This window comes from Hyperolius riggenbachi, chromosome 1 (genome assembly GCF_040937935.1).
Source record: "Hyperolius riggenbachi isolate aHypRig1 chromosome 1, aHypRig1.pri, whole genome shotgun sequence".
Taxonomy (NCBI): domain Eukaryota; kingdom Metazoa; phylum Chordata; class Amphibia; order Anura; family Hyperoliidae; genus Hyperolius; species Hyperolius riggenbachi.
In genome coordinates, this window is record NC_090646.1 from 509966800 (window position 1) to 509980376 (window position 13577).

General features: G+C 45.5%; 1 long non-coding RNA gene across 1 annotated transcript in view; it reads right to left on the reverse strand.

Moving 5' to 3' along the window:
• The window catches only part of LOC137555987 (uncharacterized), an 83062-nt gene extending 69850 nt beyond the window's left edge, over positions 1-13212 (reverse strand). Inside the window, exons 1-2 of the long non-coding RNA XR_011028656.1 lie at positions 12977-13212; positions 3922-4033 (exon numbers count right to left, since the gene is read on the reverse strand). This is a non-coding gene — a long non-coding RNA (uncharacterized lncRNA). The remainder of the gene's footprint in view (positions 1-3921; positions 4034-12976) is intronic.
• Between the last annotated feature and the right edge of the window lie 365 nt (positions 13213-13577).

Genomic DNA, 13577 nt, shown 5'->3' on the forward strand with positions numbered 1-13577 from the left:
CCTATGACAGCCAATCGCTGTCATAGGCTGGCAGAGGGAGGGGTATAAAAATAATACAAAATAGCTTTTTTTATTAAAAAAAAACAATAAATATTTATTAAAAAAACAAACACCGCTGTTGATGGGCAGAAAAGGGGGGGAATCACTTGTGTGCTGAGTTGTACGGTGCTGCAGCGAGGCCTTAAAGCTGCAGTGGCCTGTTTTGTAAAAAATGGCCTGGTCACTAGGGGGTTTAAGCCCAAAGTCCTCAAGTAGTTAAAATGTCTTCATACACACTGGTATGGACACAAAGGCATTGATGGATGCAAAGTTTGATTCAAAGTAGTCCCTTCATAATAAAAAATAGAAAAAGATCTTTGTATTGTGTGATACTTTTTGCTTTAGAACTAGCTAAGTAAATGTAAATTAAAGCCCAGAAACCTTACTTTAAACACTAAAACAAATATCAGACAAAATACTTTCTAGTGAAAAACCCTTAAGAATATTTTTTGTCAAAAAAAAAAAAAAAGTGACATGACAATTTCTCCAAAGGAGAACACCACTGAGATTACTGTGATGAAATACGTGACCAGGATGACAAACACAAAAAGAAAAGCAATTTGCTCAATGCCATGAAGTTTGTAGAGAAAGAAAATAGGCCTTCATCTTTTAATTCCCCAATCTACATAAGCAATTGCAAGAAAAACAGCTGATGCCATATGTGTAAAACTAGTTTTATTACTAATCGTTTTTCATGCTTCTTTTTTCCCTCCTCTTTGAGGGGGTACCAAAAATAAAGGATATAAACAGGGCTAATTTCTAGACAATGAAAAATCAATTCCCACTGCTGGATCAGAAGAAGAATCCTGAGCTTCTATAGAGCTACTTTCTGTGAAATGGTATCAGTCTTAACAAAAATCAATACTTGCCTATTGAAGAAAGCTTATTGGAGAACAAGAGACAGAGCCATCAAAAGAACTTTGCAATATACACTATGTTTCCATGTGATAAGCAGTATAGTCACAAGTGCAACATAATGAAATCTGTGCTCTTGCATAACTTCACTCCTTTGGGTCTGCTTAAAAAATGGCACCAGCGCAAGCATAGCAAGATCATTACAGCAACACTGTCACATTGCAGCAATACTGTCACCTCCTAATGGAAATGTATAGAATTTTAAATGTTTGATACAGCTGAACTCTGCAGTTGACATCTCAATACTATGGATACTTTTAGAGCAATGCTGTCCAATGTTTTTCAAGTCACATGATTCATTATGGACCTTCAACTGTTTCCGACAAATAGAAGTTAATTCATGAATGCTATCCTGGACTGGAAAATACTGTACTTAAGTGATTAAAAATTCCTGAACTTTTTTTTCTTTCTGCTACTAGGGGGCAAACATTCACCCGAGGCATGTTATAGCATACTGATGATCACAGAAAGGTCATAAACCTATTCCTTGTAAATTAGCAGTCATGTTGAAGCCAGTGCTGGGCCGAAATTACGCATTAGCGTAATTACGCATCGTAATTCACTACAAATGCACCGTAAGCGATACGTGTAAGGTTACGGTATTACGTGTAATTAATTACGCGTAGACCGTAGGGTTACGTTTTACGCGTAACAAATTATGCGTAAGACAGTAAACTCCCATTGAAATTACACAGTCTGCCGTAATTGCGTAATATTACGCTCCCGTATAATATAAAAAAGCCGCCAACTTTAAGGGTTAATAGCAAAGCCCCCTTAAGTGCTAAGAGCCTCAAATTTGGAGAATATATTAAGGAGATCAGAAGGAATAAGAGGAAAAATTTTTTTTCAAAAAGACCTTATAGTTTTTGAGAAAATCGATGTTAAAGTTTCAAAGGAAAAATATATACATTTAAAAACCCGCCGACTTTAACGGTTAATAGCAAAGCCTGTTTAAAATTTAGGAACACCAAATTCACAAGGTATATTAAGGGGATCAGTGGGAATAAGAGGAAAAACTTTTTTTTCAAAAAGACCTTATAGTTTTTGAGAAAATCGATTTTTAAGTTTCAAGGGCGAAAATGTCTTTTAAATGCGGAAAATGTCAGTTTTTTTTGCACAGGTAACAATAGTGTTTTATTTTCATAGATTCCCCCAAGTGGGAAGAGTTTTACTTACTTCGTTCTGAGTGTGGGAAATATAAAAAAAAAACGACGTGGGGTCCCCCCTCCCAGACCTCTTTAACCCCTTGTCCCCCATGCAGACTGGGATAGCCAGAATGCGGAGCACCGGCCGCGTGGGGCTCCGCACCCTGACTATACCAGCCCGCATGGTCCATGGATTGGGGGGTCTCGGAAGGGGAGGGGCAGCCAAGCTTTCCCCTCCCCCTCCGAGCCCTTGTCCAATCCAAGGACAAGGGGCTCTTCTCCACCTCCGAATCTATGAAAATAAAACACTATCGTTACCTGTGCAAAAAAAACTGACATTTTCCGCATTTAAAAGACATTTTCGCCCTTGAAACTTAAAAATCGATTTTCTCAAAAACTATAAGGTCTTTTTGAAAAAAAAAAATTCCCTCTTATTCCCACTGATCCCCTTAATATACCCTGTGAATTTGGTGTTCCTAAATTTTAAGCAGGCTTTGCTATTAACCGTTAAAGTCGGCGGGTTTTTAAATGTATATATTTTTCCTTTGAAACTTTAACATCGATTTTCTCAAAAACTATAAGGTCTTTTTGAAAAAAATTTTTTCCTCTTATTCCTTCTGATCTCCTTAATATATTCTCCAAATTTGAGGCTCTTAGCACTTAAGGGGGCTTTGCTATTAACCCTTAAAGTCGGCGGCTACCTAACATTGATCCATGCGTCAACTTTTCCGCTTGGCAGCATGACCTTACGCATTAATTGCTAGTAGGATTTTACGCGTAAACCTATAACGTAATAACCTGAATTACGGTATACTTACGCGTAATTGCGTAAGTGCTATGCGTAATTATAGTCATGTACCGAAATTGACTGTCTATGCCGTAAGCGTAATTTCGTAATGCGTAATAGCGTAAAATTACGCGTAATGATCCGTAAGCGTAGCTTTCTCCATTACGACCAGCACTGGTTGAAGCATCTGTGGCAACATTTTTTTCCCAACAAAACCAAGCTATCCAGAAAACAAAGTTTTTACAGTGCATGCGGGGCCACAAAGGCCGTAGTACAAATACTAAGGGTCTAACTTAGATTTCTAAAGGCTGGTAAACACGAGAGAACCTTCTGTGACTGATCTAGCAAGCCTATCCTTGATTTATTAAAAATGGTTTTGCTATTAGGTGCAAAATATTTGCAGCCATCACCTAGACATTAGCAATGTCAATGAAACTTTAGTTAGAACCTTAAAGTGATTGACCACCAGGTCAGAGGGTGGGCAAAATGTTGGTGGCTTTGTGTATATAGTATTTATCCATTTAAATTCATGTATAAATACGTACGTGTTAGTACGCCGTCAGTGAGTTGGGCCCTGGGAGAGCCAAATGACGGCTCTCCTTGCTGCCGCTAAACTCCGCGGTGGCGTTAAATACTATTCCCCCTCCAAGTCGTTGCAACTCAAAGTAGGCTGTAACTCATTAGATTGCCGGAGCCCCAAATTGCTCTTATGTTACCCGCGCAGCATAACATTGCTGCTATGGGTTGCCTGATTTTGGAGCCCGACGGTGAGCGCCATGTGCCAAAACCACCTGCTTATAAACTATGGTGGGGAAAAGAGACAAGTAAAACTTTATTGGGGTAACAAAATATCAGAAATCCTTCTCTCTACAATCCTAGCACTAAATTGAAATGTGTATGTCCTGGGATCATCAGGAGATAGCACTGTCTCTTTGCACACCAGGAAGTAAGTAAGATGTACTGTGTGTGCAGTAAAGCAGGGTGGCTTCATCAAGAGAGATGATTTACTTTGACATGTGGCCTCTTATCTCTCACCATGTCCGGCCGCCCTTCTCCTTTTTCAGTGCCCAAGGACATGGCCTCTGGCCTTTCCAGAAATCCAGCCCTGCCAATCATCTTCTATTGTCTTTATTTCCAGGCATTCTGGCTGTAAAATACAAATGAGTTGACGGGCAACCATAATGTATTTGCAAAGCATAACAAGTGTCCATATAGATTTTTCTACCAATTCCTGTGTTCCTCACATTCAGTTTAGTGTGATAGCTTTTTTTTCATTGCAAAACCTATATTCATAAAAAAGTGCAATGTATTTTTTCAGTTGACATCCATGAATGGAGTCAATGTTCTGTTCCTTGGTACGCATTTTATTTCAGCATGTGTTAGTTAATGGCTGATGTATATCTTTTCTTTGATGGGACTACTTTTTTATTATATGTTAGAATGTTTTTCTTTACCTACTGGAATACAAATCAAACTGAATAGCACATGTTCTGCTTTCACAGCTTGTACAATATGTCATTTACACTAAAGAGATACATAAAGCATGAAGAATTAAGGTATAGATAGGATTTTTGATGGAAAAGATTAGCGAACATGACAATTATGAAGGACTCTGGAACACATGAGATTATCCATTTCTTTTCAAAACAGCCTTCTTTGTCCCTCTTTGTATTAAATACTGTTCATGTATTACATGTCCTATGAATTGCTATTGACAAGTTGTACATGTCCTTGATAAAACACAGAGAAAAACTAGGTAATGCGAGAAAAACAAGACATGGAAATATTGATTCATAGTAGCTGCTGCATTAGAAGGGCCATTATAAAAATGTAAATCATAACTTGCAGGCTTACATGGTACTTGTATTTTAAATAGGATCAATTTTCGTCTTTAAAGTAAAGTTTTACGTCATTTAGAGAAAAGCAAAACAATGTGACTGCTTGATTAATTGTAAGTTTTAAGGCACATTTGCACCACTAGGTTTGCTTTATACTGTGTTACTGAGCTGTTTTAGTTTGCTTTTTAACAGGACTCTACAGTAAGGGCCTGAGCCCACGAACGCAGTTGCAGTTGTGTCCGCTTTACAGAAACACATCAATGTTACAGATGCTGAAAAGCTAAAACAAATGCATACAACTGCATTGCTGCATGCACTCAACTGCATTAGTGGGCTCAGGCCCTAAGGAGAGATCATTGACTAACTTGGCAGCTGCTTATCCCTTTCACATAGCCAGAATAGAACCAAAGGGCTTGAGTTATTAAGGTTCTCTGAGGCTTTAGAACTCTGGACAGCAGTGGAGAACTAAGGTAGAGGTCACACTAGACAAAAATCGCATGCGTTTCTAACAATACGAAAATGTATGTGGAAACGCACAGAATGCTTCCCAATGCACAATTGCAGTGCAGTGGGAGCAATGTGCGTTTTTCTAAAAAAACAAACAATGTTGTTTTTTTCGCACATCAGACTCATGTGTGACCCCTTGTTATGCAATGTTAAACAGAGCACCACTAAGTCTTAATGCAATTCACTTAAAGGGACAATTAAGGCTAGAAAAAAAATGAGTTTTACTCACCTGGGGCTTCCACCAGCCCCCTGCAGCTGTCCCATGCCCACGCAGTCTCACTCAGCTCCACCTGTCCCCGCCAGCAGCTACTTCCGGTTTTGGCAACAGGCACTGACAGGCCTGGGAACACGAGTGATTCTTCGCGTTCCTGGCCGCAATAGTGCCCTCTATACTGCAATTGCGCCCATGAATGCGAAGAATCACTCACATTCCCACTTTTCCCAGGCCTGTCGCCGAAAATGGAAGTAGCTGCTGGCGGAGACAGGAGGATTCGAGCGAGACTGCATGGGCACCAGACAGCTGCAGGGGCTGGTGGAAGCCACAGGTGAGTTAAACTCATTTTTTTCTAGCCTTAAGTGACCCTTTAAGTTTAAAGGGAAGGTTCAAGCAAAATAAAAAAATTAGTTTCACTTACCTGGGCCTTCTACCAGCCCCATGCAGCCATCCTGTGCCCTCGTAGTCACTCACTGCTGCTCCAGTCTAGTGTTGGGCGAACAGTGGTCGCCACTGTTCGGGTTCTGCAGAACATCACCTTGTTCGGGTGATGTTCGAGTTCGGCCGAACACCTGATGGTGTTTGGCCAAATCGTTCGGCCACATGGCCGAACTAAGAGCGCATGGCCGAACGTTCCCCGAACGTTCGGCTAGCGCTGTGATTGGCTGAACGGGTCACGTGTTTCGGACCCGAACGCGCTCTGATTGGCCGAACTGTCACGTGGTTCGGGTAAATAAATACCCGAACCACGTCATATTTCCGCCATTTGTCTGTGGGTTTAGCTTTGGGAAGGCAGGCAGGGTAGTTCGCGCTCCAGCCACGCTAGCCAGGGTCCCCCCAGTCATTGTGTCGCTGCTGGGAATAGTAGTACACCGCTCGCTCAGCATTCTCTTTACTGCCACTCTGTGTACCTCGCTCAGCCACACTATATAGCATTCTGTTTACTGTTCTGTGTCTGCTGGGAATAGTAGTACACCGCTCGCTCAGCCACACTATATAGCATTCTGTTTACTGCCACTCTGTGTACCTCGCTCAGCCACACTATATAGCATTCTGTTTACTGTTCTGTGTCTGCTGGGAATAGTAGTACACCGCTCGCTCAGCCACACTATATAGCATTCTGTTTACTGCCACTCTGTGTACCTCGCTCAGCCACACTATATAGCATTCTGTTTACTGCCACTCTGTGTCTGCTGGGAATAGTAGTACACCGCTCGCTCAGCCACACTATATAGCATTCTGTTTACTGCCACTCTGTGTACCTCGCTCAGCCACACTATATAGCATTCTGTTTACTGTTCTGTGTCTGCTGGGAATAGTAGTACACCGCTCGCTCAGCCACACTATATAGCATTCTGTTTGCTGCCACTCTGTGTACCTCGCTCAGCCACACTATATAGCATTCTGTTTACTGCCACTCTGTGTCTGCTGGGAATAGTAGTACACCGCTCACCCGCCACTGTATAGCATTGTGCTCTGTGTCGCTGCTGGGAATAGTGGTACACCGCTCACCCGCCACTGTATAGCATTGTGCTCTGTGTCGCTGCTGGGAATAGTGGTACACCACTCAGCCACACTATATAGCATTCTGTTTACTGTTCTGTGTCTGCTGGGAATAGTAGTACACCGCTCGCTCAGCCACACTATATAGCATTCTGTTTACTGCCACTCTGTGTACCTCGCTCAGCCACACTATATAGCATTCTGTTTACTGCCACTCTGTGTCTGCTGGGAATAGTAGTACACCGCTCACCCGCCACTGTATAGCATTGTGCTCTGTGTCGCTGCTGGGAATAGTGGTACACCGCTCACCCGCCACTGTATAGCATTGTGCTCTGTGTCGCTGCTGGGAATAGTAGTACACCGCTCGCTCAGCCACACTATATAGCATTCTGTTTACTGCCACTCTGTGTACCTCGCTCAGCCACACTATATAGCATTCTGTTTACTGTTCTGTGTCTGCTGGGAATAGTAGTACACCGCTCGCTCAGCCACACTATATAGCATTCTGTTTACTGGCACTCTGTGTACCTCGCTCAGCCACACTATATAGCATTCTGTTTACTGCCACTCTGTGTCTGCTGGGAATAGTAGTACACCGCTCACCCGCCACTGTATAGCATTGTGCTCTGTGTCGCTGCTGGGAATAGTGGTACACCGCTCACCCGCCACTGTATAGCATTGTGCTCTGTGTCGCTGCTGGGAATAGTGGTACACCGCTCACCCGCCACTGTATAGCATTTCTGTACTGCCACTGTACTGCTGCCAGTCAGCGTGTACTTTAAGGATAAGTGAAATGAGGAAGAAATCCGGTGAAAGAGGGAGGGGCAAGGGAAGAGGTGTTTCCCCTGACGGTTCACGTACAGGCCACAGGGGAGCACCCAAGAAAACCCACTCAATACCGCCCATGTTGTCCAGGACAACAACCCTCACAAATCCAAAAGAACAGGACCAGATAATTACTTGGATGACCTCTCAAGCGTCCAGCAGTGGGTTAAGCAGCACCAGCACATCACGCACGAGGTCCGAGTCCTCAGCCAGTTACAAGGAGCCAGTGGGCACAAAGCTGACACAACCGGCAGTGACACCACGCACACAACTGCCAGATAACCAGTCCGATGAATTACCTCAGGACACAATGGGGTATTCACAGGAGCTATTCCCAGCCCAACAAACTTCCACCTTTCAAAGGTCAATGGAGGAACAGCCAGAAATGTTGTGCCCGGATTCACAACCATTAACTGTGGGAAATGCACCGCGCACTGAAATACAAGGCGAGTCCGAGGAGGACTCGGAAACCCAAATCCCAGAGCAAGTTGGGCAGGAGGGGTTGCAATTGCAGGAGGTCGGCCGACAAGATCTGGAAGACGACGTTGGAGTGAGCTGCGCAGAGGTTGTTCTGGGGAGCTCTACTCCACGGCGGCGGCCCCCCACAATGACATATGACGAGTTTCAGGAGATGGAAGAGGAGGGTGTGGACAATGTGGACAGAGACCCAGATTTTGTTTGTGAACGAGAACATCGCCGTCGTAGCAGCAGCACAGATGAGTCTGTTGAAGAACCCACTGCTGCACGAGTTCGCCTTGTGCCACAAGGTAGGCGGCACGCAATTTCAGGCACCACAAGCGTGGAAGTTCAAGTGAGAGGCAAAAGAGGAGTAAACAGAAATCGCCAGCAAGGCAGGTGCTCCAAAGTCTGGGCTTTCTTTGAAGACTGCACTGAGGATGTTACCATGGCGATTTGCAAGGTGTGCAAGACCCGCCTGAGCAGGGGGAAAAGTATTAACAACCTCTCCACCACCAGCATGAGCCGCCACATGCTATCCAAACATCCCACTCTGTGGGCAAACGCGGCAGGACAGGGTACCAGCAACACTGCCTCCCTTGGGTTCACCAGACTCACCACCAGACCCGCCTCAGAAGCAGCAGTAGCCCAGCCATTGCGTGGTTCACAACATTCACAAACATCAGACGACGCTGACACTGTCACTTTCCGGAGTAGTGCTCTTGAGGTCTCCCAGTGTTCATCAAACACAACAACCAACAGCCCTTCCGTGTGCAGCGCTACGGTTCAGTTGTCTGTGTCGGAGATGTTTGAGCGCAAGAGGAAATTGCCAGCAAATGACCCCCGGGCCGTGGCAGTAACAGCCAGCATAGCCAAGCTTCTGGCCTGCGAAATGCTGCCATATCGAGTGGTGGAGACAAACAGCTTCAAGGGCATGATGTCAGTGGCCATCCCACGTTACGTGGTTCCCAGCCGCTACCACTTTGCGCGCTCTGCAGTGCCTGAGTTGCATGAGCACGTGGTCAGCAAAATAACCCGAAGCTTGAAGAATGCCGTTGCCTGCAAGGTTCACCTCACCACTGACACCTGGACGAGTGCGTTCGGCCAGGGTTGATACATCTCCCTTACCGCGCACTGGGTGAACCTTGTGGAGCCTGGCAGCGATTCCTCACCTGCTACGGCGCGGGTGTTGCCCACGCCGCAAACAGCTGCACCGCCGTCCCTCCCACTGGATAACAACATCAGCACCTACCTCTCTGACTCCTTCTCCTCCAACGCATCTCAAAGCTGTACCTCATCCGGAAACGCTAACCCAACAGCAGTAGGATCGTGGAAGCAGTGCAGCACAGCTGTTGGCATGCGTCAGCAAGCGTTGCTGAAGCTGATCTGCCTTGGGGATAAGCAGCACACAAGGGAGGAAATTTGGAGGGGAATAAAGGAACAGACGGATTTGTGGCTGGCACCGCTGGACCTGAAACCGGGCATGGTTGTGTGTGATAATGGGAGTAATCTCATTCGCGCTTTAAGGTTGGCTAAGCTGACACACATCCCTTGCCTGGCGCACGTGATGAACCTAGTAGTTCAGCGGTTCCTGAGGACATACCCAGGCGTGGCCGATCTTCTGTTGAAGGTGCGACGAGTGGCCAAACATTGCAGAAATTCCAGTACTGCTTCGGGGGCACTCGCCAAGATGCAGGAGCGCTTCAATCTCCCCCACCATCGCTTGCTGTGTGATGTCCCTACGCGCTGGAATTCTACGCTGCACATGCTAGCCCGCTTTTGCGAGCAGAAGAGTGCAGTGGTCCAGTACATGACGGCGCAGTACCGAGGCGCATCCGGACAGCTGCCAAGCTTCTGTGGATCCGATTGGGCCAACATGTTGGACCTCTGCCAAGTCCTCCAAAATTTTGAGCAATCCACGTTGCTTGTGAGCAGTGACAACTCTTCAGTCAGCATTACCATACCACTGCTGTGTTTACTGAAGAGGTTGATGTTGAAAATCAAGGAAACAGCTGTCATGATGCAACTGGGGGAATCTGAGGGAGAAAACGATCAGCGTGATGGTACCAACATCAGGCCATCCGCCTCAGGAAACGCTGGCCCCAGCAGCTATGACGAAGAAGAGGAGGAGGAACAGCTGGAGTTGGAGCAGGAATTTCCTGCCACCACTGACGAGGGCCAGAGCGGTGCACATTGGACTTCCACAATTCAGCGCGAATGGTCAGCAGAAGCAGACCAGGAAGAAGGTGACGACTATGATGCATCACAACAACTATCACAACGCTCACAAGAGGATGATGAGGATTCTGGCAGGACTCTGGCACACATGGCTCAATTCATGCTAGACTGCATTGAACGCGACCCACGCATTGTGCGCATTCTGGACAACACCAATTACTGGGTTTATACCCTTCTGGATCCACGGTACAAACACAATGTTCCAAAACTGCTTGAAGAAAGAGTCAGACAGGTCAAAATGGAAAACTACCAGCAGGCCCTTGTGGAGACTTTAGAGAGGAGATTGACATCCTCCCCCTCCTCTAGCCAGTTGTACGCCGACAGACTGACTTCCGCAAACCCAGGACGAGCAGGAGGGCAGCAAACAACACAAGCCACAGCTAGTGCCCAAAAGGGAATGGTATCGGCAGTGTCCTTGGAGTGGGAAAATTTTATGACACCCATGCAGCAGCAGCCCACAGAACAGCAAGCGTGCAGATCCACCTCCAACACTGATCGCCTGGAGAAGATGGTCAAGGACTACATGTCAGATGGCGTAGCTGTGTTGAACAATCCATCTGCACCCTTCAACTATTGGGTATCGAAGCTAGACACCTGGCACAAACTGGCAATGTACGCAATAGAGGTGCTGGCTTGCCCGGCAGCCAGCGTTATGTCGGAACGCTGTTTCAGTGCTGCCGGAGGCATCGTCACAGATCGGCGTATCCGCCTCTCCACAGAAAATGCAGACCGTCTGACTCAAATTAAAATGAATCAATCCTGGATTGGAAACGACTACGCAACACTCCTGGACCCCAACCAAGTAACATGAACAATGACCATCTGTGATGGGTTAGGGTTTCCGGTCCCTGTTTATTGAACCTCTCATCTTTATTACATTTATGACTGCATGGCGGCAAAAAGCATTGCTATATCCGCACGCTATTTGTTCTCATGCAAGGCCTGGGATGTTGTGTCTCAAAAAGCGTGGCCTTCTCCTCCTGCGGCTCCTCCTGTTCCCTCATGTGTGCTGCTGCTGCTGCTGGGTTAGCGTTTCCGGTCCCTGTTTATTGAACCTCTCATCTTTATTACATTTATGACTGCATGGCGGCAAAAAAGCATTGCTATATCCGCACGCTATTTGTCCTCATGCAAGGCCTGGGATGTTGTGTATCAAAAAGCGTGGCCTTCTCCTCCTGCGGCTCCTCCTGTTACCTCACGTGTGCTGCTGCTGCTGCTGCTGCTGCTGGGTTAGCGTTTCCGGTCCCTGTTTATTGAACCTCTCATCTTTATTACATTTATGACTGCATGGCGGCAAAAAGCATTGCTATATCCGCACGCTATTTGTCCTCATGCAAGGCCTGGGATGTTGTGTCTCAAAAAGCGTGGCCTTCTCCTCCTGCGGCTCCTCCTGTTCCCTCACATGTGCTGCTGCTGCTGCTGGGTTAGCGTTTCCGGTCCCTGTTTATTGAACCTCTCATCTTTATTACATTTATGACTGCATGGCGGCAAAAAGAATTGCTATATCCGCACGCTATTTGTCCTCATGCAAGGCCTGGGATGTTGTGTCTCAAAAAGCGTGGCCTTCTCCTCCTGCGGCTCCTCCTGTTCCCTCACATGTGCTGCTGCTGCTGCTGGGTTAGCATTTCCGGTCCCTTTTCCTGGAACCTCTTCTCTGTATTACATTTATGACTGCATGGTGACAAAAAGCATGTTACCTGTGCAAAGAAACATGACATTTTCCACATTTAAAAGACAGTTTTTCCTTTGAAATTTTACAATCAATTTTCTCAAAAACTATAAGCTCTTTTTCAAATATTTTTTTTCCTCTTGTACCCACTCCCAAGGTGCACATACCCTGCAAATTTGGGGTATGTAGCATGTAAGGAAGCTTTACAAAGCACGAAAGTTCGGGTCCCCATTGACTTCCATTATGTTCGGAGTTCGGCGCGAACACCCGAACATCGCGGCGATGTTCGGCGAACGTTCGCGAACCCGAACATCTAGGTGTTCGCCCAACACTACTCCAGTCCCCCGCTGGCAGTTTGCCGACCTCGGAGGTCGGTGGGCCACATTGCGTACATTTTTCCGCATTCCCGCTAGTGCAGGAACATTAACACATACATTTTTACGCGTTACTATTTCAATGCGTACATTTTTACGCATTGAACCAGTAATGCGTAAAAATGTATTTGTTAATGTTCCTGCACTAGCGGGAATGCGTAAAAATGTACGCAATGCGTCCCGCCGATCTCCGAGGTTGGCAAGTGGCCAGCGGGGGACTGGAGCAACAGTGAGTGACTACGAGGGCACAGGATGGCTGCATGGGGCTGGTAGAAGCCCCAGGTAAGTGAAACTCATTTTTTTATTTTGCTTGGACATTCCCTTTAATTTAAAGATACAGTGTCAACACCAGGATTGAGAGCACAGACAGCTGTACCAGAGTAAAGTAAACTTGACTTAATATAGGATTCTTAAAGAGCATACAAAGGAAACATATATATCATATACAAAGGAATTATATCATTACCTAATGGAAGTTACTTAGCTTTGATTATATTTGGAATATATTCTTCAAGTTCAGTTAGTTCGAAGGTCCAAAATAGCTTGACCTACAGTGGCTGCAGACAAAGATTCCTCTGGCAATTGCCAGGATGTTGTCCTTCTACTCAGTTACCTTTGTCCTAAATACAGTCAGGTAAACAAGTTTTAGCCAATCCAAACTTGACAAGTGGATTATTTGGGCACCAAGGTTTGCTGACCAGATGTTTGAATGCCAAGACTTGCTGATTAGCTGTCTCTAAGGTGAGCAGTTTAACTGTTTACCTGGTGAAATGGACACTAACCAACTACCAACTAATTTGCTGAATCAACATTTACTTTTACACTTTCCATACATCCCTGCCTTAAAGTGTTGGTGTACCTAAATATACAGTAAAGGTTGTCCCCTTCCACTGCTAGCAGTGACCTTTGATTTGCCTCTGCCTTGAACTATTTTAATTTTATGTTTATATGTTTTTATTTAAATAGAAAACAATATATATGTGTGTTTATATATGTACAGAATGGTGTCTTTATAATGGTGTGCATTCATTTGCATAGTGCACTGTTTCTCAAACCTGTCCTAGTGA